The sequence below is a fragment of the Sminthopsis crassicaudata genome, chromosome 2 (genome assembly GCF_048593235.1).
Source record: "Sminthopsis crassicaudata isolate SCR6 chromosome 2, ASM4859323v1, whole genome shotgun sequence".
NCBI classification, from domain to species: Eukaryota; Metazoa; Chordata; class Mammalia; order Dasyuromorphia; family Dasyuridae; genus Sminthopsis; species Sminthopsis crassicaudata.
The window spans coordinates 371,046,093-371,069,804 of NC_133618.1; the positions used below are offsets into that span (position 1 = coordinate 371,046,093).

The 23,712-nt window shown below is 35.3% G+C and overlaps 1 pseudogene; it reads left to right on the forward strand.

Annotated features, from left to right (window-relative positions):
• The window catches only part of LOC141552851 (trafficking protein particle complex subunit 3-like), a 58,158-nt pseudogene extending 36,326 nt beyond the window's left edge, over positions 1–21,832 (forward strand).
• The last annotated feature ends 1,880 nt before the right edge of the window (positions 21,833–23,712 follow it).

A 23,712-nucleotide genomic window follows, 5' to 3' on the forward strand; every position in this document is an offset into this window, starting at 1 on the left:
TGTCACTTTGGGCTGATGCAGCAAATCCTGCGTGGTTCCTATTTCATAAGCTGAAGGGAGGGAAATGGATCATCAAAGATGACTCTTAAATTAGAAGGAGCATCTCATTCACCCTCTGACTCTCTTTTCCTATCTGCTTAGTGTGTGTCAGAAAGCCTTTCTCCCACAAGTGGAGGGAAAGCTTGCCCTTCACTCCACCCCAGCAATTCAGTGACTATGACTAAATGGAAGCTAAAGTCAGTTAGGCAAGCGAAGTCTGGGCCTTGGGTCCCAGGCTGCCTAGTCTGATTTTGTGTTTCTGTCCTGAGTATAGGGAAGCAATAACACTGAGACGGAAGCTTCAAGTTTTGGCGGCAATCTTGTGAATTCAAATGTTTAGGAGCTCCTGGGTCCTTAGTGGTATCAACTGCACTTCAGGAGGAGCCCTTGACAACTACTCTTAACACTTCTTAGAGATGATGACTAGAGGAGGATAAGCTCAGCCTTTAATCTAATTTGTCAGAAAATATAGAGTTGGAAAAATAAGTTTAGACAATACAGAAAGGAGGTAAAGGTAAATTGTCAATTAAGGACCCCCACAAAATACTTCACATTTTAAGTATTAATTTCTCAGTGGAATGCAATAGTGGTTGTTACTACTGTTTGATTAATCTTTATTATTAAATTCTTCTGAATATCTGCTATGTAAGGGAAATAAGTTGTTGCCCTTATCTGATATACAATACACCCCCTTTGGGGGTGAAAGAGGGGGTGACCTTAAACAAAAGCCAAACATAAGTTTTAAGTGATTTTTAGTGATCTTGGATGGGAGTACAAGAAAGAGAGTATAAGTTTCTCTCTTAAAGGCCAAATCTTCCAGAACCAAACCTAGTCCCTATTTATATGAGTCTAAAGCTAAGAGAGGCTCTTTACTGGAGAGGGAGAAGATAAATGACCTAGGTTCTGGATTCAGCCAGAGTTATCTATTTAATGTTACAATCAAATTGTAAGATTTAATGGTAGAAAGACCTCTGTGTACCACATCTTTTAAAAGTTGGGTGATATATAGTCTTTTGGTTGGATATCAATTCTAATTGCATCTAGGAGGAAAGCAATTTTCATCTATGTAGTTTCAAGTTAAATCACCTTTCTCAAGAATATGATTTGTGATATGTGTGAAGGCATTCTGTTGTTTTAATTAGATTCCCTTTCTCAAATGTCTTTTCTCTCCAAGCACCTGTCTGACCACATCATTCCCCCTGCTCAGAAAACTCTGACAGCATCTGAATAATATGCAAATTTCTTTGGCATTTAAAACCCTTCATTATACATTATTCCTTATTATGCATTATTTCCTTTCACACACTGTAGTCCAGCCAGATTTTTCTTTCCCTGTTTACAACATTCTATTTCCCACCTTTGTGCCTTTGTATAAGTGACTGCCCTCCCCTTATCCCTACTTTTCACCTTCCCATGTCTGGAATGCATTCCTTCCTTACTTTCTTTTCTTCAAAATTTAGCTCAGGTACTATCTCTTATCTCTTATCTTAGGCTCTCTTTTTCCTTCTACCCATCTATCCTAGGAAATTAATTTGTATTTACTTTGTATGTTACTTATATGTATACTCATTAGAGTATATATATATATATATATATACATATATATATGTATATATATGTATATATATACACACACACACACACACATATATATATACATATATATATATATATACATATATATATATATATATATATATATATATATATATATATATATATATATATATATATATATATATATATATACACATACACAAATGTAAAGTCCTTTAAGGAAGGCTGTGCGTTGTTTTTGCACTGAGTACTAGTAGCTGTTTAATAAATGTTTGTTGAGAGATCACAAATAAATTAGCGGAACATAGGATAGTTTACCTCTCAGACTTGTGGAGGAGGAAGGAATTTGTGACCAAAGAAGAACTAGAGATCATTATTGATCATAAAATAGAAAATTTTGATTACATCAAATTAAAAAGCTTTTGTACAAACAAAACTAATGCAAACAAGATTAGAAGGGAAGCAACAAACTGCGAAAACATTTTTACAGTTAAAGGTTCTGATAAAAGCCTCATTTCCAAAATATATAGAGAACTGACTCTAATTTATAAGGAATCAAGCCATTTCCCCAATTGATAAATGGTCAAAGGATATGAACAGACAATTTTCAGATGATGAAATTGAAACTATTTCCACTCATATGAAAGTGTTCCAAATAACTATTGATCAGAGAAATGCAAATTAAGACAATTCTGAGATACTATTACACACCTGTCAAATTGGCTAAGATGACAGGAACAAATAATGATGAATGTTGGAGGGGATGTGGGAAAACTGGGACACTGATGCATTGTTGGTGGATTTGTGAATGAATCTAACCATTCTGGAGAGCAATCTGGAACTATGCCCAACAAGTTATTAAACTGTGCATACCCTTTGATCCAGCCATACTACTACTGGGCTTATATCCCAAAGAAATACTAAAGAAGGGAAAGGGACGTGTATGTACCAAAATGTTTGTAGCAGCCCTTTTCGTAGTGGCTAGAAACTGGAAGATGAATGGATGCCCATCAATTGGAGAATGGTTGGGTAAATTATGGTATATGAATGTTATGGAATATTTTACATCTGAGCATATTTATTTCCTGTTCTTGGACCTGCTGAGGTATAACATTCCACGGATAACATTCCTGAAATAATTGGGAGACATTTACTACCTCTCTCCATCATATTCATATATCTTTCTTTTCTCTTTCTTCATTATTCCCTCCTCTCTTTTCCCCCTCATTTCTACTTTAGGATCTCTGAGGACCACATAATAGCTCTCATTTATACAGCAGCTTATGATTTATAATTTCCTTACCATAGCCATTTGAGGTAGATAGTGTATTATTATTATTCCTATTTTATAGATAGGAAACAAGCTCAGAGAGGTTAAAAGAGCTAACCAGCTACCAAATACCATTAACTAGGAATAGAATCAGTCTAAGTCAAGCATTCTTTCTCACCATATTACTTTTTTTGTATGTAACAGAACAAAATAAGATCAAACTCTGGAAAGGTTCTAGGCTCACATAAGAATTTTGAAAGTGAAATTAAACAGGAGAACAATAACCTAATCTCACAGGAATCTTACATTTCCTTTATGTATCTCTTCCTCACTTATTCATGTATAAGGGAGGCCAAGAAGTTTATGAATTGAGAAATTAGGGAATCCCAGAATTCTAGGAGTCCTTGATAGTTTGCTGGGAGGATAGTCTTTAAATGGGTGTTGCCTAAGAGCAGTTTAAAAAATGGGAGTTAAGCAGAGAAGGACTTGGATTTTCTCACCCTAAGTCAAAAAGGGGACTCTGACAGATAGCCCTTGGGGAACAGAAAATACAACGAGCAGAAACACATATTTTTCTTGGGTGAGTGGGACAGGTGGTATGCTACTGGCTCTTTCCAAAGAAATAACTCCTTGGAATCTCCTTCTGAAGAGGAAAAACTTATTTTATCCATGGTTCAAAGAAAATGAAACTGAACTAAAGCCAGAATCTAGAAGCAGACAGAAGTTCCATAACTTCATGCTTAGTGAAGTCATGCTTAAAAACAAGCAGTACATATCTGAGAATTATCAAAGTAGCACAGTAGTAGTCACATAGAACAACAGAGAACAACTCCCAGTTTAGACATTCTTCTACATACCCACACAGAGACACATTCAGTCTTTAAGCAGTGTGATATCATCACCAGATGATAATCAACAGTCTTAAAGCATTGGAGGCATGAATTTCTCCTCCATATATGTACTCTGGCTACACATATTTCCTACTTATGTCCATTCTCTTCATTGTTTGAAATATGTATCTAAGAGAAAGTATGATCTAGATTTATGAATAGAAATTGTTACTTTTTCCTATTTTGTTAAATTACTTTGCTCTGGCTTTTTCCCCCCTCACTAGAAAAGTAAGCCTATTGGTAAGAGCTCATGAGCTATGTTTCAGTAGATAAATCTACAGAGTACTTTAAATCTGGTATATTCTTGTCTGGGGGAATTTATGTATAGTTTGGGGAGGGATTGCTCCATATATTAAAATAATTTGTTGATTCATTTTAAAGAGGTGTTAAATATATTTTTACCATGTTTAACATATATTGGATTTCCTCTATTTTTGTCCACCTGCATTTTTTATTTCCTTCACAGGCTAATTGCACACTATTTCAAAGTCTGATTCTTTTTGTACAGCAAAATAACTGTATGGACATGTATGCATATATTGTATTTAACTTATACTTTAACATATGTAACATATATTGGTCAACTTGCCATCTGGGGGAGGGGGTGGGGGAAAAGAGGGGGAAAGTTGGAACAAAAGGTTTTGCAACCATCAATGCTGAAAAATTACCCATGCATATATCTTGTAAATAAAAAGCTATAATAAAAAAATAACATATATTGGATTTCTTACTATCTAAGGAAAGGGATGGAGAGAAGGGGGGAGGAGAATTAGAACAGAGGGTTTTGCAAGGATAAATGTTGAACAATTATCAATGCATATCTTTTGAAAATTAAAAACTTTAATAAATTGGGAAAACATTTTTATAATTAAGGATTCTGATAAAGGCCTCATTTCTAAACTATATAGAGAATTGACTCAAATTTACAAGAATTCAAGCCATTCTTCAATTGATAAATGGTCCACGGATATGAACAATTTTCAGATGAAGAAATTAAAACCATTTCTAATCTTATGAGAAGGTACTCTAAATCACTATTGATCAGAGAAATGCAAATTAAGATAACTCTAAGATGCCACTACATACCTATCAGATTGGCTAAAATGACAGGAAAAGATAATGATGAATAATGGAGGGGATGTGGGAAAACTGGGACACATACATTGTTGGTGGAACTGTGAACAGATCCAACCATTCTGGAGAGCAATTTGAAACTATGCTCAAAAAGTTATCAAACTGTGCATACCCTTTGATCCAGCAGTGTTTCCATTGGGCCAATATCCCAAAGAGTTCTTAAAGGAGGGAAAGGGACACACATATGCAAAAATGTTTGAGGCCGCTCTTTTTGTGGTGGCAAGAAACTGGAAACTGAATGGATGTCCATCAATTGGAAAATGGCTAAATAAGTTATGATATATGTTCTATATTATTGCTTTATAAGAAATGATCAGGAGGATGATTTTAGAGAGGGCTGGAGAGACTTACATGAACTGTTGCTAAGTGAAATGAGCAGAACTAGGAGATCATTTTACACGGCAACAAGACTATATGACAATCAATTCTGAGGGATGTGGCTCTCTTCAACATTGCGATAATTCAAACCAATTCCACTTGTTCAGGGATGAAGAGAGCCATCTATACCCAGAGAGAGAATCATGCAACAGACTGTGGAACACAACATAGCATTCTCACTCTCTCTGTTATTTGCTTGCATTTTGTTTTCTTTCTCAGTTTTTCTTTCTTCTTAATCTGATTTCTCTTGTGCAACAAGATAACTATATAAATATGTATACATATATTGGCTCAAACATGTATTTCAACATATTTAACATGTATTGGACTACCTGCCAGCTAGGGGAAGGTGTGGGGGGAAGGAGAGGAAAATTTGGAACAAAAGGTTATGCAAGGGTCAATGTTGGAAAAATTACCCATGCCTTGTAAATAAATAGCTTTAATTTAAAAAAAAGAATCAATGTTGAAAAATTATCCATACATATGGATACAAAATAAACAAAATAAAAAGCTTTAAAAATAAAAAATAATAAAAAATTAAAGAAAATTAAAAATCTTTAATCAAAAAATAAAAAGATGTTAAAGAGATTTGGTTGTGGTTTGGAATTTGATCTCAATGCATATTCCCCCTTCTGTTTCTTTTTCATGACAGGTCATCTCCCATCTTTGTGCCCTTGCTTCCATTATCCCATATACCTTAAGTACACTCTTTTCTCACCTCTACCTCAGAGAATCTCTCTCATCCTTCCAGATGCAAATCAAGCACCACTTTCTATATGAAGTTTGTCCTAATACCTCTTATAACTACTACCCTCACTAACAAACTATTTTGTATTCATACTCCTTATATTTTTCTTTACATATATGTACATAGAGGCAAATAGATACACAGAAATATGTGTGTGTGTGTGTGTGTGTGTGTGTGTATAAAATGTATAGGTTTTTCCCATGAAAATGTAAGCTTAATGCCTAAGCACTTAATAAATAATTGTTGACTGATTGAAGTTTGATTCCTTTTTTTTTCCTCAGTAGTATTTTAATTACATGTAAAGATAGTTTTCAACATTCATTTCTATAAGATTTTGAGTTCCACATGTTTTCTCCCTCTCCCTTTACCTCCAAGCAATCTGATATGTTACACATATACAATAATCTTAAAAATATTTCCATATTTGTCATATTGCAAAAGAAAGATTGACTCCTTTATTTTTTAAAAAAAATCTGTTTTTACAATAGAATCACTACTTCAAGGATTAATTCTTAAATGATTTTGCTAAATTTTTTAAAGTTAGGAAAGGCAGGCTACATATATACATGTAGAGATATACCTAAGTATGTTGTGATTTCCCACCTTTACCCCCCATTTTTGTGGTGAATCTGCTTGCCAAATTAGTTCACATCTAGAGAGCTTTTTTCTTCTTCAAATTAAAAAACAAAAAACCACTCTTTGATAACTCAGTTATCCAGATTTTTGTTGACCGATCAAGTTTAAAAAAATGATCTAGCATCTGAAGTTCTAATGTATATACATGCAATTTAAAGTAGGGAGGAATTGTGGAACTTTATGTTAACATTTTATGTTCTTTTTTTTTTTTTTTTCAGTTTTCTTTCAGCTCTGAAATTTTAGTTCTAAGGACTTTTCTACCTCTAATACTAAATTGATCTGTGACTCTAAGGTTCCTTCCAGCCCTAATAGTGACTATTCAATTATTGTTAATTCCTTCCATCTCTATGTTTTTATGTTTCTCTAATTCTATAAATAATATAGTACCTGTCCTCAAGGTGAAGACTATATTCAAATAATTGTAGTTGTACAAACTAGAATATAAAAAAAGTCAAGAAACAGGAACAGATAAAAGATCAGAGAGATATTTTCATCTTGAATTTGGGAGCTTAGATGGAAAAGACTATTTAAAATGAGCATTAATAATAGTTCATATTATTATTACAGGTTTACAAAACATTTTTTCTCACACACACCACACTTCTTCCTTAGCAATAGGGGAAAGTAAGGATGAGGGAAGTAAAAATTACTTTCTCAGGGTCATACAGCTAGTAAGTAACAGATTCAGGATTTAAACCCAGGATTTTCCTGATAAATTCCAGAAGGTAATAATTATAAAAGCACTTAGCAGAGTGCCTGGCACATAGCAGGCGCTATATAAATGCTTGTTCTTTTCTATTCCCCCCATTTTCTGTTATAACACAAGACCGGGCAAAATGGCCAGCATTTCAGGCAGCAGAGAGGGGAATACAGAGATTATTGCAAATTTCTAGAGTACTTAAGGCTTTGCTTTAGAAGCTATGTTATATGCAGAAAAAGCATTTGATAAAATCCAACATCCATTCCTACTAAAAACGCTTGAGAGTATAGGAATAAATGGACTATTCCTTAAAATAATAAGGAGCATATATTTAAAACCTTCAGTAAATATCATATGTAATGGTGATAAACTAGAACCTTTCCCTGTAAGATCAGGAGTGAAACAAGGTTGCCCACTATCACCATTACTATTCAATATAGTACTAGAAACTCTAGCCTCAGCAATAAGAGCCGAGAAAGAGATTCAAGGAATTAGAGTAGGAAATGAAGAAATCAAATTGTCACTTTTCGCAGATGACATGATGGTATACTTAGAGAACCCCAAAGACTCTGCTAAAAAGCTATTAGAAATAATTCAGAATTTTAGCAAAGTCGCAGGATACAAAATAAATCCACATAAATCCTCAGGATTTTTATACATTACCAACACAATCCAACAGCAAGAGATACAAAGAGAAATTCCATTCAAAATAACAGTCGATAGTATAAAATATTTGGGAATATATCTACCAAAGGAGAGTCAGGAATTATATGAGCAAAATTACAAAACACTTGCCACAAAAATAAAGTCAGATTTAAATAATTGGAAAGACATTCAGTGTTCTTGGATAGGCCGAGCGAATATAATAAAGATGACAATACTCCCCAAACTAATCTATTTATTTAGTGCTATACCAATCAGACTCCCAAGAAACTATTTTAATGACCTAGAAAAAATAATAACAAAATTCATATGGAAGAATAAAAGGTCGAGAATTGCAAGGGAACTAATGAAAAAAAAGTCAGAGGAAGGTGGTCTAAGTGTACCTGATTTAAAGCTATATTATAAAGCAACAGTCACCAAAACCATTTGGTATTGGATAAGAAATAGACTAGTTGATCAGTGGCATAGGTTAGGTTCACAGGGCAAGATAGTGAATAAAAATAGCAATCTAGTGTTTGACAAACCCAAAGATCCCAAATTTTGGGATAAGAATTCATTATTTGACAAAAACTGCTGGGAAAACTGGAAATTAGTATGGCAGAAACTAGGCATGGACCCACATTTAACACCACATACTAAGATTAGATCAAAATGGGTCCAAGATTTAGGCATAAAGAACGAAATCATAAATAAATTGGAGGACCATGGGATGGTTTACCTCTCAGACTTGTGGAGGAGGAAGGAGTTTGTGTCCAAGGGAGAACTAGAGACCATTATTGATCACAAAATACAACATTTTGACTACACCAAATTAAAAAGTTTCTGCACAAACAAAACTAATGCAAACAAGATTAGAAGGGAAGTAACAAATTGGGAAAAAATTTTTACAGTTAAAGGTTCTGATAAAGGCCTCATCTCCAAAATATACAGAGAATTGACTTTAATTTATAAGAAATCAAGCCATTCTCCAATTGATAAATGGTCAAAGGATATGAACAGACAATTTTCAGATGATGAAATTAAAACTATTTCCACTCATATGAAAGAGTGTTCCAAATCACTATTGATCAGAGAAATGCAAATTAAGACAACTCTGAGGTATCATTACACACCTGTCAGATTGGCTAAGATGACAGGAACAAATAACGATGAATGTTGGAGGGGCTGTGGGAAAACTGGGACACTGATGCATTGTTGGTGGAGTTGTGAATGAATCTAATCATTCTGGAGAGCAATCTGGAATTATGCCCAAAAAGTTATCAAAATGTGCATACCCTTTGACCCAGCCATACTACTACTGGGCTTATACCCCAAGGAACTACTAAAGAAGGGAAAGGGACCTGTATGTGCCAAAATGTTTGTGGCAGCCCTTTTCATAGTGGCTAGAAGCTGGAAGATGAATGGATGTCCATCAATTGGAGAATGGTTGGGTAAACTATGGTATATGAATGTTATGGAATATTATTGTTCTATAAGAAATGACCAACAGGAGAAATACAGAGAGGCTTGGAGAGACTTACATCAACTGATGCTGAGTGAAACGAGCAGAACCAGAAGATCATTATACACTTCAACAATGATACTGTACGAGGATGTATTCTGATGGAAGTGGATTTCTTCAACATAGAGAAGAGCTAATCCAATTCCAATTGATTAATGATGGACAGAACCAGCTACATCCAGAAAAGGAACACTGGGAAATGAATGTAAACTGTTATGTTTACCTTCTGAATCCAATTCTTCCTGTGCAACAAAAAATTCGGTTCTACACACATATATTGTATCTAGAATATACTGTAATATATTTAACATATATAAGACTGCTTGCCATCTGGGGGAGGGGGTTGGGGGAGGAAGGGAAAAAATCTGAATAGAAGTAAGTGCAAGGGATAATGTTGTAAAAAATTACCCATGCATATGTACTGTCAAAAAAATGTTATAATTATAAAATAAAATAAAAATTAAAAAAAAAGAAGCTATGTTATATCCTTTTGAGTGTCTTCGATACAATCTTTAGTACAGTCTTTAATATAGCACACTTCAAAAGTATACAAATACATTTAGTAGCAAATTTTTATCTTTAGGGAGTTGGTTTTATTTTTGTGTAGCCAGTGTCTGCCTTGGCTCCCCCACATAATCTGTAACCACTCCTCTCCTTGTAACTTCACTTATTTTGCCCTTGGCTAAATCCAGTTACTTAATGCATCTATTTTCCTGCCTAGATCAATCTGTCCTCCCAGAGAGACATGCAGGGCTATAGCCTTCATCATAAAATCACATATGTTCTTAGCTGGAAGTGACTTTAGAGGCTTCTATACCTTCATTTGAGCAAGGATCCTTCCCAGAACGTGCTCCAGGAATCCCTTTCCTGAGTAACCCCAATAAATGATACCCAGTATTCATTTGCCATCAGATGATCAGATTGTTTTCAATTCCATCAACATCTTCATTATACCCTGTCCAGGATAAATCCATTACTAGGGAACTTAGCATCAAGATGATTCCTTCAGCTCTGTTAGTTAATCTTATTAGTACCCTTGGATGCTTCTGCCTCTCTGATTGGAGGGCTGAGGGACAGAGCAAAAAAGTCCTCTCATTGCTTTATAGAAGAATCAAAATCCCAACCATCTGTTCATTTTCTACCAGGTGTTCTACTTGGTTTTGATTTCACCATTGTCTTTATTATGCTCCCTTGCCAGGTACCCTCTGATACTTCTCACTTTCCTTTTAGCTTCCTTTTGTTTATTATCTTTTCCCATTAGATACTAAGCTCTTTGCGCACAGGGACTGTCTTTTCTTTTTCTTTGTATTTCCAGCACTTAGCATAGTGCCTGACACATAGTAGACACTTAATAAACATTTAACTTATTAAATAAATGATTATTCAATCTTCACTTGAACTCAAGTGACAGAAAGCTACTAGATAAAGTAAATCTTCCTATTGCTGGACAGTTTTGATTGCATGGGAAGATTCCCTTATAGAGAATATCAAGAATGATTTGACAAAAATGATGAGGAAATTCAGAAGATGTTAAACAAATAACCCCTCGGAAAAACAAAAACAAAAACAAACAAACAAACAAAAAACCCCTGGAATTCCACATAGCTTACCATCAGGATAGTTCAATCATTTCTAAGAAGGCAGCATTTAACTCCATCAAAAGTGAAGTGCATGAGAAGCGTAAAGAGATGCAGGATTCTTGGCTCAATAAGAAGGCAAATGAAATTCAGTTTTATGCTAATAGTAACAATCCAAAGTACTTTTATGATGCCATAAAAACTATGTGTGAGTCAAAGACCTATGGTGCTTCTTAACTAATTGATGCTGATGAAGCTACATTGATTAGTGATAAGGTCATGCTTCTGGAGAGATGGGTTGAATACTTCCCTAATCTTTTCAACAGAATGTTATCAATCAATGCTAAAGCCATTGACTGGGCATTTCAGATTGAAATCAACTCTTCTTTAGTGAACTTCCAAATGAAGAAGAGGTTTTGAATGCTATTAGGCTCCTCTCATGTGGCAAAGTAACTGGTGCTGATTCTATTCCAGCTGGGATTTACAAGGCAAGGGATCCAGGCTCTTACAAAAGCTGACTTACGGAAAGGAGAGACAGCACATAACAGTTGTGGAACTAAACAAGAGAGATTCAGTAGAGAGGAGTAAATGCAGTGAAACCCAAATGTTATCAGATAACACAAATTTGTATAGCCTCAGTCAGAAAGGTTGTATGGCTTCCTTCAGAGTTGCTCAATGAGTAAGAGGTGATGTCAAGGAGTTATAGATAAAGTGGAGAGAAAAAAAAAAGAAGGTAATGGTATAGGTCTCTATTAGGAGATGAGACCCTTTGCTAAAATTGTGGAGGGGGAAATTGGTGTGGGATGTTTAAGAGAAAAAATAGTCTGGGGAAATTTCTGTGGTAAGCTCAATAGAAAATCAATTGGGGAAGATTAAAATGATTGTTTTCAGTACTTACATCCCATTTTAGATAAATTTTAGATGAATTTATAGTACAAATAGTCAAACACAGTTGTATGACTTCCAGATATTCAGATATAAGCAAGTATAGGAGAGGTGTACAAAGATTCAAGAGTAGAAGACAACGTAAATTTGGATTGGTTACCCAAAGGGTCAAGATTGGGAGAGAAGGAAATTGAAGACAGAATCATAGTGATGACCAAGGGAATGTACTGAGGAGTAGTGGTGTTGGAGGTCTTGGCAAAATAAAAAAAAAATTAGTTTATATTGAGTGAGTTATAGGGAGAGATACACCTTGATGAAGGAATTTCAAAATTATTTATCACTTGTGGGTGACAAAGAAATCAAAGGTATGAGTAAGGAAAATTGAGAAAAATATTTGCAAATAGTTCACAAAAAGAGGGACAGTGACGTGTATATGTACGTCCTGGGGGTAAAAGTGACATAGTTATTTCCAGTATTTAATTTGATTAAGGAAGCCAGTAAAAAAGGTGAATTTTGAGCCCATCTCTTTATCACCCTTATTTCCTTTGCAGCATTGAAGAGGTGGGACTACTTATGAGCTGCTTTTCTAAGAGCTAGGTGGAAGAAGGGCACCAACTGTGTGCCCTATTTGACCAGTGGCAGCTGTGAGCATGTGGCCCTCATCTCTCTTTTCTGTTTGCTTCCTTGATGAAGTGATGGAGTAGCAGCCTTAAAATAGAGGTACAAAGGCAGGTACTCTATGGACAAACACAGGGCAATAGCTGACATCTTCCTTTTCTCACCACCTCAACATGAGGTTGGAGAGTGGAAGTGAGAGTACCAAAAGCAGCAGAACAGCCTAGCTCAGTGGAGAAGTAACCCAGCCCAGTAGCAAAGCTATGCCTCTGGTAGACATCCAGCAGAGATGCCATGCTTTATGAGGAGCCAGATTGAGTGAGCAACTGAGCAGCAGAATAATTCATCCATCACTGATGCCATGCCCTGCATAAGGCTTCGTGTATTTTCTACACTTGTGCTGAATTAGCACCTATTTTTCTCATTGACTCTGAGTATATTTATGGGAAAATGCCCCAAGACTTTGGGGAAGAAGCTTTCATAACTATGCTTGCTATACATATTCCTTTTATAAAAGTTAGATGGTTGTTGATGGGGAAAATTTGGGATCTTAGGTTCTAAAAATTCCAGTTCTAGAACCCTAGAGATAGAATTAGTTAGCTGATTTCTGGGGATCTGAACGTGACTTAAGGATATGGCTGCAATAATGCAGTCATGTCATCCATGTCATTGCTTCATGCCTAGTTTTCACTCTTCTTCTGATTAGAAAGTTAGCATTTAAAAATATAAAAATATCCTTTTTCTCAATGGCAAGGTGTTTGTTTTCTGCTGTTAATAAACAGTTAGCAAAAACATTATTATATTGAGAGGAAATGCATAACAGTTGACAGAACATTGACTTTGGCATCAAAAGACCTTTGTTTCAGGACTGACTTCCACTTATTCCTGCAGTGTGAGACTTTTGTTCAGCAAATCACTTTTACTATGTATCTCCATTTTCCTAACCCTAAAAAAGAAATAATTGCTGTCCTGCCTTCCTTGAAGAGTTAGCATAGTAATTCAATGAAATTGAAGGAATAAAGTCTTATAAACTGTGAGCGTTTAGGAGAATGATCTTTTTCTTATTTCTGATTCTTTTACATAATATTTACTCTTTATCTTTTGTTTGCTTCTCATCCTGTTCTTAGTCCATCTATTAACCCTTTCCTATTTAGTATCTCTTTTAGCAAGCTCATTCACTCAAATGACTTCTACTCCCACCAAATGAATTAGCACCAGATTTCTAGCCTTGATTTCTTTCCTAAGTATGTCTCACATTTCTAATAGCTTACTGTATATCTCTATCTGAATGCCTTACCATTATCTCTAACTTAATATCACTAAAACACAGCTCATCATCCCCAAATCTGTTCTTATTTCTGATTGATTTCTGGCAGTGGTATCACTATTTACTAAAATCCATGTTTGAAAAAATTGGTATTTAATTCCTCAGTAAATCAATAAACATTTATGAAGTACCTAATATGTGTATATGTATATGTATATGTATATATATATGTATATGTATATATATATATATATATATATATATATATATATATATATATATACACTAGGCACTGTGCTAAATAAGGAGGATATAAAGAAAGGAAATAGACAGTCTCTATTCCAAAGGAGCTCAGAGTCTAATGAGGGAGACAAAGTATAAACAATTGTGTACAAACAAGCTCTATCGAGGATAGCCTACTAGAGAAGGGACTAGAATTAAGGATTTTCAGGAAAGGCTTCCTGTAAATGGTAGGATTTTAGCAGGGATCTACAGGAAGGTAAGAAAGCCAGGAAGCAGATAAGGAAGAAGAGCATTTGGGGTATGGGGGAGAGCCAGAGAAAAAGGCCAGAGTTGAGAGATTAAGATCTTATTTCAGAAACAGCAAGAAGGCCAATGTTACTCCTTCAATAGAGATATGGTAAGTGGGAGGAGAGGGGGGAATAAAATGTAAAAAGATGGGAAATGTTGAGGAAAATGCAGACTATAGAGGACTTTATGAAGGACAGAAGATCTGTATATCCATTTAGTTACCATGTCCTATCAATTCCATCCTTAAATAGCCCTTCATATCTATACCCTCCTCTCTTATTTCCACCCTCATAAAGTTCTTCCCTACCATCTACTGGACTACTAAAAGAGCCTCCTAATGGATCTTCCCATTGTCATTTTCCTTGCCATCCTTCCCAAGTATCAGAATAATTTTCCTTGTCTATAAATCTTATAATAATTTCTCTTTTTGAAAAAAGAATACTACTTGCCTGGCATTTAAGATCCTTCAGTCTGGAGCTATCCTCCCTTTCTAGCCTTTCTTCTTTTACTTCTTTCTGTTCAAGGTATGCTCCAAACAAACAAGAGGACTTTCAGCCATCTCATTCTCCACCCCTCATCCCTATACAAACCCTTGTAATTTCTTGGAATCATATTATTTGTGCCTAGAATGTTCTGCCTACCTTTGCCTTTAAAGACCAACTTAAATCCCTTATGTCCCTGTTGTTTATTCCTCAGACCTCACCCGGCATTCAGTCTTCTATTTTTCTATTGTGCCTATTGTGCAATATTGCTTGTTGCAATGTATTTCCATCTCATTCCTCCAGTAGATTAGAAATTTCATGAGGACAAGAAACTAAACTTCATCTAATCTTTATGTCACCACTCCTCAGCACACCTACACATAGTAGGTACTTAATAAAGTCTGCTGAAGCTAATTGCTTATGGTCCCTGTTGCCATTTCAATCCCAGATGAGGTTGAACAGAGTATTTGGGAAGTACTTCTCAGCAGGCTCCATGTGGCCTAAAAGAGGCCAGCCAGGCAGGTGCCTTGATAAGAGGCTGCTCTTATCTTGATCTGACCACTGTCTTCTATTTCTTAAATTCCTTTAATCTTCCCAGAGTGCAAGTGAGTGGATTTTCCCAAAGCCATTAGAGCAGCACCTTTGCTATTAGCTTTCACAATCATAGTCCCCTTTCAGGCTTTCACTTCTTTAGTAAGTAAAGGCCCTGAATTGAAGCCAAAATCAAATTAGCCCTGGGCCTAGAGTCTTACTAGAATTTGAAATGCTGTTTTGTCCAGAGGGAACGAGTATTGGTGTTTGTAGACTATTTGATGACAATGGGAACTGCTTGCTTACCATGAATCCCCCATACTACCTTTGATAACTTCTGCCTTTATATAGAATTTTTCACCTTGGTTTAAGGTTTATGATTTTTCCTGCAGGAGAAGGCTTTGTGTCAGGTGTATGGAAATTAGTGCAATAGAACAAATCCTTTGCCACTGTTTTCCCCAGGAACCATTTATAAGGGTTTTCATTAGCTGCAATCAACTCACTTTTTCTACAGGTAAAAAGAAGGGTTAAGTGCCAATTTCATCTATCTTGTTATTCTTTGGGGGTCATTTGACACTTGCAATAAAATTATGTAAAATATGCTAAATTTGTAGTAATGAGACCCAGGTTCAAATGTACTATTTACTAGCAGTATTACTTTAGGCAAGCCTTTTTTCCTCTATGGGTCTCCCCCTTTTTAAAGAAGAGGTGAACCAGGTGCAATTCTATATTTCTTTAAGTATCTATTATAGAAAGTACAGCACAGGGAGCAGTCTAGGTAGAGAACAAAAGTAAAGATATAATAATAGGTCAGCTTGATGGCATATAGGGTGTGTAAAGAGAAGGGATGGAAGATAAAATGGGAAAAGTGAATTTCTGTCTGCTGATACAATCACAGATTTAGAGGTGATAAGCACCTCACAGTCTATTAACTCTAACTTTTGCAATTGAGACCCAGAGTTAAGTGACTGGCCCAAAGTCACAGTATGCATTAAATTAGATTTGAAACTGAAGTCCTCTGACATCAGAGCAAACATTTGCTATCTGCAGAATGAAGAATTTTGTTTTGGGGAAAATGCTGTACCCCTGAAGGATTTTGAATAGGGAAGTGATAAAATTAGAACTTTTTTCCATTTGTTTTTAGAAATAATAAACTGTATGGAGAGCTTCCCTCATGGCAACATTTTGAGAAAAGCAGTACCACATAAACATTATTATCTTCACTGTATTCAAGGGTTCTGAGAGGTAACAGGATTTGCCCAAGGTCACAAGGCTAGTGAGCATCAGAGTTAGGATTTAAGCTCAGGTTTTCTGACAGAGCTTACTTTAAGAGGATCAGTCTGACAGAATGTGAAGCATAGATAGAAGAGAGAGACAGGAAATGGAAATGCTCCTTAGGAAGCTATTCTAATAGGACAGCTGATCAAGTAAGTAGCTGGAGGAATGTAGAGAAGGGGAAAAATTTAAGAAATATTGTGAAGGAGAATGAAGTGACTGCTTAAATCCAGATTGGAATAAAAAGAAAGAAGAGTCAATCATAACTCACATTTCCAGCCTGCTTGACTAAAATAGTGGTATCATCGATAGAAATAGACAAATGAAAGGGAAGTATTTTAATAGCTTTTTATTTTTCCAAATACATGTAAAAATAGTTTTCAATATTTACCTTCTCAAAATCTTGTGTTCCTGGGATGGTTTACCTCTCAGACTTGTGGAGGAGGAAGGAGTTTGTGTCCAAGGGAGAACTAGAGACCATTATTGATCACAAAATAGAACATTTTGATTACACCAAATTGAAAAGTTTCTGCACAAACAAAACTAATGCAAACAAGATTAGAAGGGAAGTAACAAATTGGGAAAAAATTTTTACAGTTAAAGGTTCTGATAAAGGCCTCATCTCCAAATATACAGAGAATTGACTTTAATTTATAAGAAATCAAGCCATTCTCCAATTGATAAATGGTCAAAGGATATGAACAGACAATTTTCAGATGATGAAATTAAAACTATTTCCACTCATATGAAAGAGTGTTCCAAATCACTAATGATCAGAGAAATGCAAATTAAGACAACTCTGAGGTATCATTACACACCTGTCAGATTGGCTAAGATGACAGGAACAAATAACGATGAATGTTGGAGGGGCTGTGGGAAAACTGGGACACTGATGCATTGTTGGTGGAGTTGTGAAAGAATCCAACCATTCTGGAGAGCAATCTGGAATTATGCCCAAAAAGTTATCAAAATGTGCATACCCTTTGACCCATCCATACTACTACTGGGCTTATACCCCAAGGAACTACTAGAGAAGGGAAAGGGTCCTGTATGTGCCAAAATGTTTGTGGCAGCCCTTTTCATAGTGGCTAGAAGCTGGAAGATGAATGGATGTCCATCAATTGGAGAATGGTTGGGTAAACTATGGTATATGAATGTTATGGAATATTATTGTTCTATAAGAAATGACCAACAGGAGAAATACAGAGAGGCTTGGAGAGACTTACATCAACTGATGCTGAGTGAAACGAGCAGAACCAGAAGATCATTATACACTTCAACAATGATACTGTACAAGGATGTATGCTGATGGAAGTGGATTTCTTCAACATAGAGAAGAGCTAATCCAATTCCAATTGATTAATGATGGACAGAACCAGCTACATCCAGAAAAGGAACACTGGGAAATGAATGTAAACTGTTATTTTTACCTTCTGAATCCAATTCTTCCTGTGCAACAAAAAATTTGGTTCTACACACATATATTGTATCTAAATTATACTGTAATATATTTAACATATATAAGACTGCTTGCCATCTGGGGGAGGGGGTTGGGGGAGGAAGGGAAAAAAATCTGAATAGAAGTAAGTGCAAGGGATAATGTTGTAAAAAATTACCCATGCATATGTACTGTCAAAAAAATGTTATAATTATAAAATAAAATAAAAAAAATTAATAAAAAAAAATAAATAAAAATTAAAAAAAAAAAAATCTTGTGTTCCAAATTTTTCTTCCTCTCCTCCCATTGAGAAAAAGCAATCCAATATAAGTTACATATATAATTTTTCTAAACATATTTCCATATTTGTCATGCTGCGCAAGAAAAATCAGATCAAAAGGTGAAAGAAAAAAAAGTGAGAAAAAAACAAGCAGACAAACAACAAAATGAAAAATACTATGCTTTGATCCACCTTGATTTTCCATTGTTCTCTCTCTGGATGCATGCTCTTTCCATGCCAAGTCTATTGAAATTGCCTTCAATCACTTCATTGTTGAAAAGAGCCAAGTCTATCACAGTTGATCATTACATAATTTTGTTGCTGCTGTGTACAATGTTCTCTTGGTTCTATTCAGCATCAGTTCATGCGAGTCTTTCCAGACTTTTCTGAAATCAACCTGCTCCTCATTTCTTATAGAACAATAATATTCCATTATATTCATACACTATAACATAGCCATTCCCCAATTGATGTGCATTCACTCATTTTCTAGTTCCTTGCCACTACAAAAAGAGCTGCTACAAACATTTTTGCACATGTGGATCCTTTCCTCCTTTTTTATGATCTCTTTGGGATACAGACACAGTAGAGACCCTGCTGGATCAAAAAGTATGATTCCAAATTGCTCTCCAGAATGGTTGGATCAATTCACCACTCCATCGACAATGCATTAGTATTTCAGTTTTTCTATATTCCCTCCAACATTTATCATTATCTTTTCCTGTCATCTTAGCCAGAGAAATGTGAAATAGTACTTCAGAGTTATCTTAATCTGCATTTCTTTAATCAATAGTGATTTAGACCATTTTTTCATGTGACTAGAAATGACTTTAATTTCACCATCTGAAAATTGTTCATAAAAAGGAGTTATTATTTTTTGGGGAAGATGAAGAGTGTAGTTGAGTATGTGTCAAGTGTACTGGCAAGATATACAAGTTTAGCAGCAACTGGAAATTCAGGACAGGAACTTAGAAGAGAGTTTCAGACTTGGGAATATTAGCTAATTCATGATTTACATCAACTCTTATGGGTTCAGTTATCTTTGTACAAATATGCTTTCTAGATTTATACTGTTATCAAGCACTAGTCTCTCTACTGAAATAGTAGTTTTATCACCAACTGTCTTTTGTACATCTTGAGATGGATGTCATATAGGCAGCTCAAACTCAACAGATACATGATGGAATTTACTATTTTATTTCCTAAATCCTGCCCTCTTCTGAACTTCTCTATTATTGTCAAGGATCCTTAACATTCTCTCAAGTCATCCATGTTTGCAACTTTGATGTAATCCTCAATTCAGCTCTCATTCATTCCATATATCCAGTCTTCTGACAGATTTTGTTCTTTCTTTTTTCATGATATGTTTCCTGTTTTCCTATAATATCCTGCCTAATCTCATCCACCTGTCCATCTGGACTACTGTTTAAATGGCTGATAAAAGTTTCTCTCTACTTTTATCCATCCTTAAATTATTTAGCTGCCAAGGTGATTTCCCTAACATATAGGTCAAAACTCCAGGGGCTCTCTATTATTACTAGAATCAAATATAATTATTTGTATGGCACTTAAAGTTCTTCATAATTTCTCAGTTTTCTTATACTTTACTCTCATTCATGATCTATGAATCCAGATATTTGTTGTTCCCCTTTCTAGTCTTGGTGCTTTTGTGTTGGCTGCCTTCTCTGCCAAGAAAGAACATTCTTCTCCCTCATCTCTTAGTCTTCGTGGCTTCCCTTGTGTCAGCTTAAATCTCACATTTTATAGGAAGTCTTCCATTCTGAGATTACTTCTCATAAACTCTGTATATATCTTACATGTACTTAGATATTCATATGTTATTCCTTTAATTAAAATTTGAACTCTTTAGCTTTTTTTAAAAGAGTAATAAACTTAGAGACATTTATTTAGATCTGATGATTCTATAGTCTTTTCTATGAGATCAGAGTATTCTAGAATAGAATAAAATACAAACTCTTCTATTTGGTACTTAAACCTTTATACTCTGGCTCCAGTCTTTTTTCATGCTTATTTTGCATTACTTTTTATGCACTCTTATATCTCATCCTCAACTGGTCTATTTACTGTTGCCAATACAGGACATTATATTTTCTCCTTTGATACCATACTCTCATGGCAGGAATGTTCATCCTTCTTCTCTTTGCTTCTTGGAATCCTTTACCCTTGTAAAGGTCAGCTCACATGGAATACCTCATACAAGTTTTTTCCTCATCTCAATTGCCAGTATCCATCCTAATTCCTTTGTATATATTTCATAGTAGAATGTAAGCTCAAAGGTAGAGATTTGTTTTTGGCTCAGTGTATCCCTGTTGCTGTGAATTGTACATGAAGCAGTTAATACATTCTTGAATTGAGTTATATAGCCAATGCTAGACCACAACAGGGCTGGGAAAATGGAGGAGGGAAAGGATAGAGATAAGGATAACAAGGAATAGATGAACAGTTCTTTTTTTTTTTTTTTAATTATAGCTTTTTATTTACCAGATATATGCATGGGTAATTTTACAGCATTGACAATTGCCAAATCTTTTGTTACAATTTTTTCCCCTCCTTCCCCCCCACTGCAGATGGCAGGTTGACCAATACATGTTCAATATGTTAAAGTATAAATTAAATATAATATATGTATACATGTCCAAACAGTTGTTTTGTTGTACAAAAAGAGTCGGACTTTGAAATAGTGTACAATTAGCCTGTGAAGGAAATAAAAAATGCAGGCGGACAAAAACAGAGGGACTGGGAATTCCATGTTCATAGTCATCTCTCAGAGTTCTTTTGCTGGGTGTAGCTGATTCAGTTCATACTGCTCTATTGGAACTGGTTTGGTTCATCTCATTGTTGAAGATGGACACGTCCTAGCTGAACAGTTCTAAAGTATTGGTGGCTGGTAACCTATTAAGGTAGGTTAAGCAAACCAGGGCACTAAGAACAAGAAAATGAGTTTTCAGCTTTTTACCCTAATTCATGAAGCTCTGGTCACACAGCTTTGCAAGGACTATAAAAATGATTAAGATGTGAACAAACAACTGAAAAAAAAAGGGGAGTGATGTCCATTTCAAGATTTCAGGGATTGGGCAAATGTTGGCAGGTACCATGACTTTGGGAAAGTGATGTCATTGCCAATGTAGCATTTAAATTGTACCTGGGCATCACTAACTATAGCCTAGCCAGTGACAAATTCTCCCTGATCTTGGAAAATAATCCCTTAGTTGAATTTGTGGGGCTTCTTGATAACAACTCATCCCTCATTTATTCTAATCTCTTGTGTGGGATGTTGAGGGGAATCCTGAAGATGGTCCAGATGGCAGTGGGTGTGAAGTTTTTTCAGAACATGCTGAAAGGAGATGGGTGACAGAAATCAGGATGAGGTTCATCAGGTAATTTAAGGACAAACTTCCAACTAGAGAAGAATAACCATTCTGGAGGCATTGGAGATGACCAGCTAATTCTCAACTCTTCCCTGGGGTTGTAAAGTTAAAATGCCCCCACTTTAAAGAACTCAGTGACTCTTAAGACTTCTAATCTTGTTTCTATTTTCTATGCTAATAAAAGACTTGTGTGATATATTAAAAAAACAAAAAAAAAACAAATCAACAAACCAATCCAGACCTGTTTTTACTTTTTTTGGGTACTCATAGTGCCAGGTACATAAGTACTTAAATGTGACTTGATTGAACAAATCCACAGGTTCATCTTTCCCTATTGTATGTGTATATAAGTACTTATCCATATAGTTTATTTTGGGGGCTTTATTTGGGAGCATATTTGATATGGGTACTAATTTTGACCCAAGGTTGAAAGGACAGCATAAACATCTTCTAATTTAAAAGCCTTTAGGAGCCAGAAATGGTGGTACATGCCTCTAATCTGTACTACAAAATAAAGCTGAGGCTGGCAGATCATTGAGTCTAAGGAGCTGCTACAGTAAAACTGATTAGGTATTGTATGTGGTATTTTATGTATGACCTTTGTTTTTGAAGAGGACCAATGCTATATTAGGATTTAAGTGAGTTATAGTTGCATAAAGTCCTCAGTTTCATTCTTTCTTCTAGAGTCAATGAAGCCAAATGGTAAGATAAAAGTTAGGAGGACTGGCAATGGCCTGGGATGTAGTGAATAACCTTTGCATTTTTGATGTATAACAAAGCTCAAAGCACTCCACAGCACTGCTTTAACTGCTTTTGTGGCTGTTGGAACAAATTGTTCTCATCTACTAAGATGGTGAATTCCTTTGAGTAAAAGGCTGCTAGGTTGCCTAAGTAAAAATGAACTAATTTAGATCTGAAACAGAGGGGGGTCAAAGCTCTTATATCAATCAGTGGTCTCTAATATACTATACTTCCAATCTAAGGAAGATAGGGAGAGTTTCAAAATTTAGAGTTTTCAAAAATTAGACAAAAAAATTCCAAAGCTGGAACAAAGTTCAAGAGAAACTATTGCTAGCTATGTGTAGGTCACTCTAGTGACAACTTAATTAAACAATTTAGATTTGGATTTAGAAGACCTGGCTTGAATCTTGACTTGGAAAGTCACAAGCTCTCTAAGCCAGTTTTCTAATCTATAAAATGGGGGTGTGTGTTTGGATTACATGATTCTTTTAGTTATGAAATCTTCTCAAGCACAAGAAAAATGGCAGCAACACTACCACCTATCTCTCAGAAAGGTCCAAGTTAAACATCAGGCTACTGCTTTCTTACTGGAAGAATAATTTTTTAATTGGTACAAACTAGTAGCCTAGGAATCATGCTACTCCTTATTGACAGGTGAATTACATATACTTTTTAAAGTTACAGATACTCCAACTATCATACAGCAGGGAGTGAATTACTTTCTTAACAATGAGCTGAATTTTACCTACAATGTACAAAGTGATATACATGGCTTCTCTAATCTTGGAACTGAAAATAATGCAAAGTAAGTCAAAAAGGAAAAGGAGAGAGATAAGAAATGCCAGTACTAGTTTCTTCTTTTTTGAAGGTGTATTTTTTTTTATTTTCCAAAATACATGCAAAGATAATTTTCAACATTCACCTTTGCAAAACTTTGTGTTCCAATTTTTTCTCCTTCTTCCCCTGCTTTATTATCATGCTTCACAAGAAAAATCAAATCAAATAAGAGAAATGAGGAAGAAAAAAAAAGCAATCAAACAACAAACAAAAAAGATGGAAATAGTACTTTGTGTTCCACATTCAATCCCCATAGTCCTCTCTCTGGATGCAGATGGCTCTCTCCATCACAAATCTATTTCAAAGTGGCCTGAATCATCTCATTGTTGAAAAGAGCCAAGTCCATCA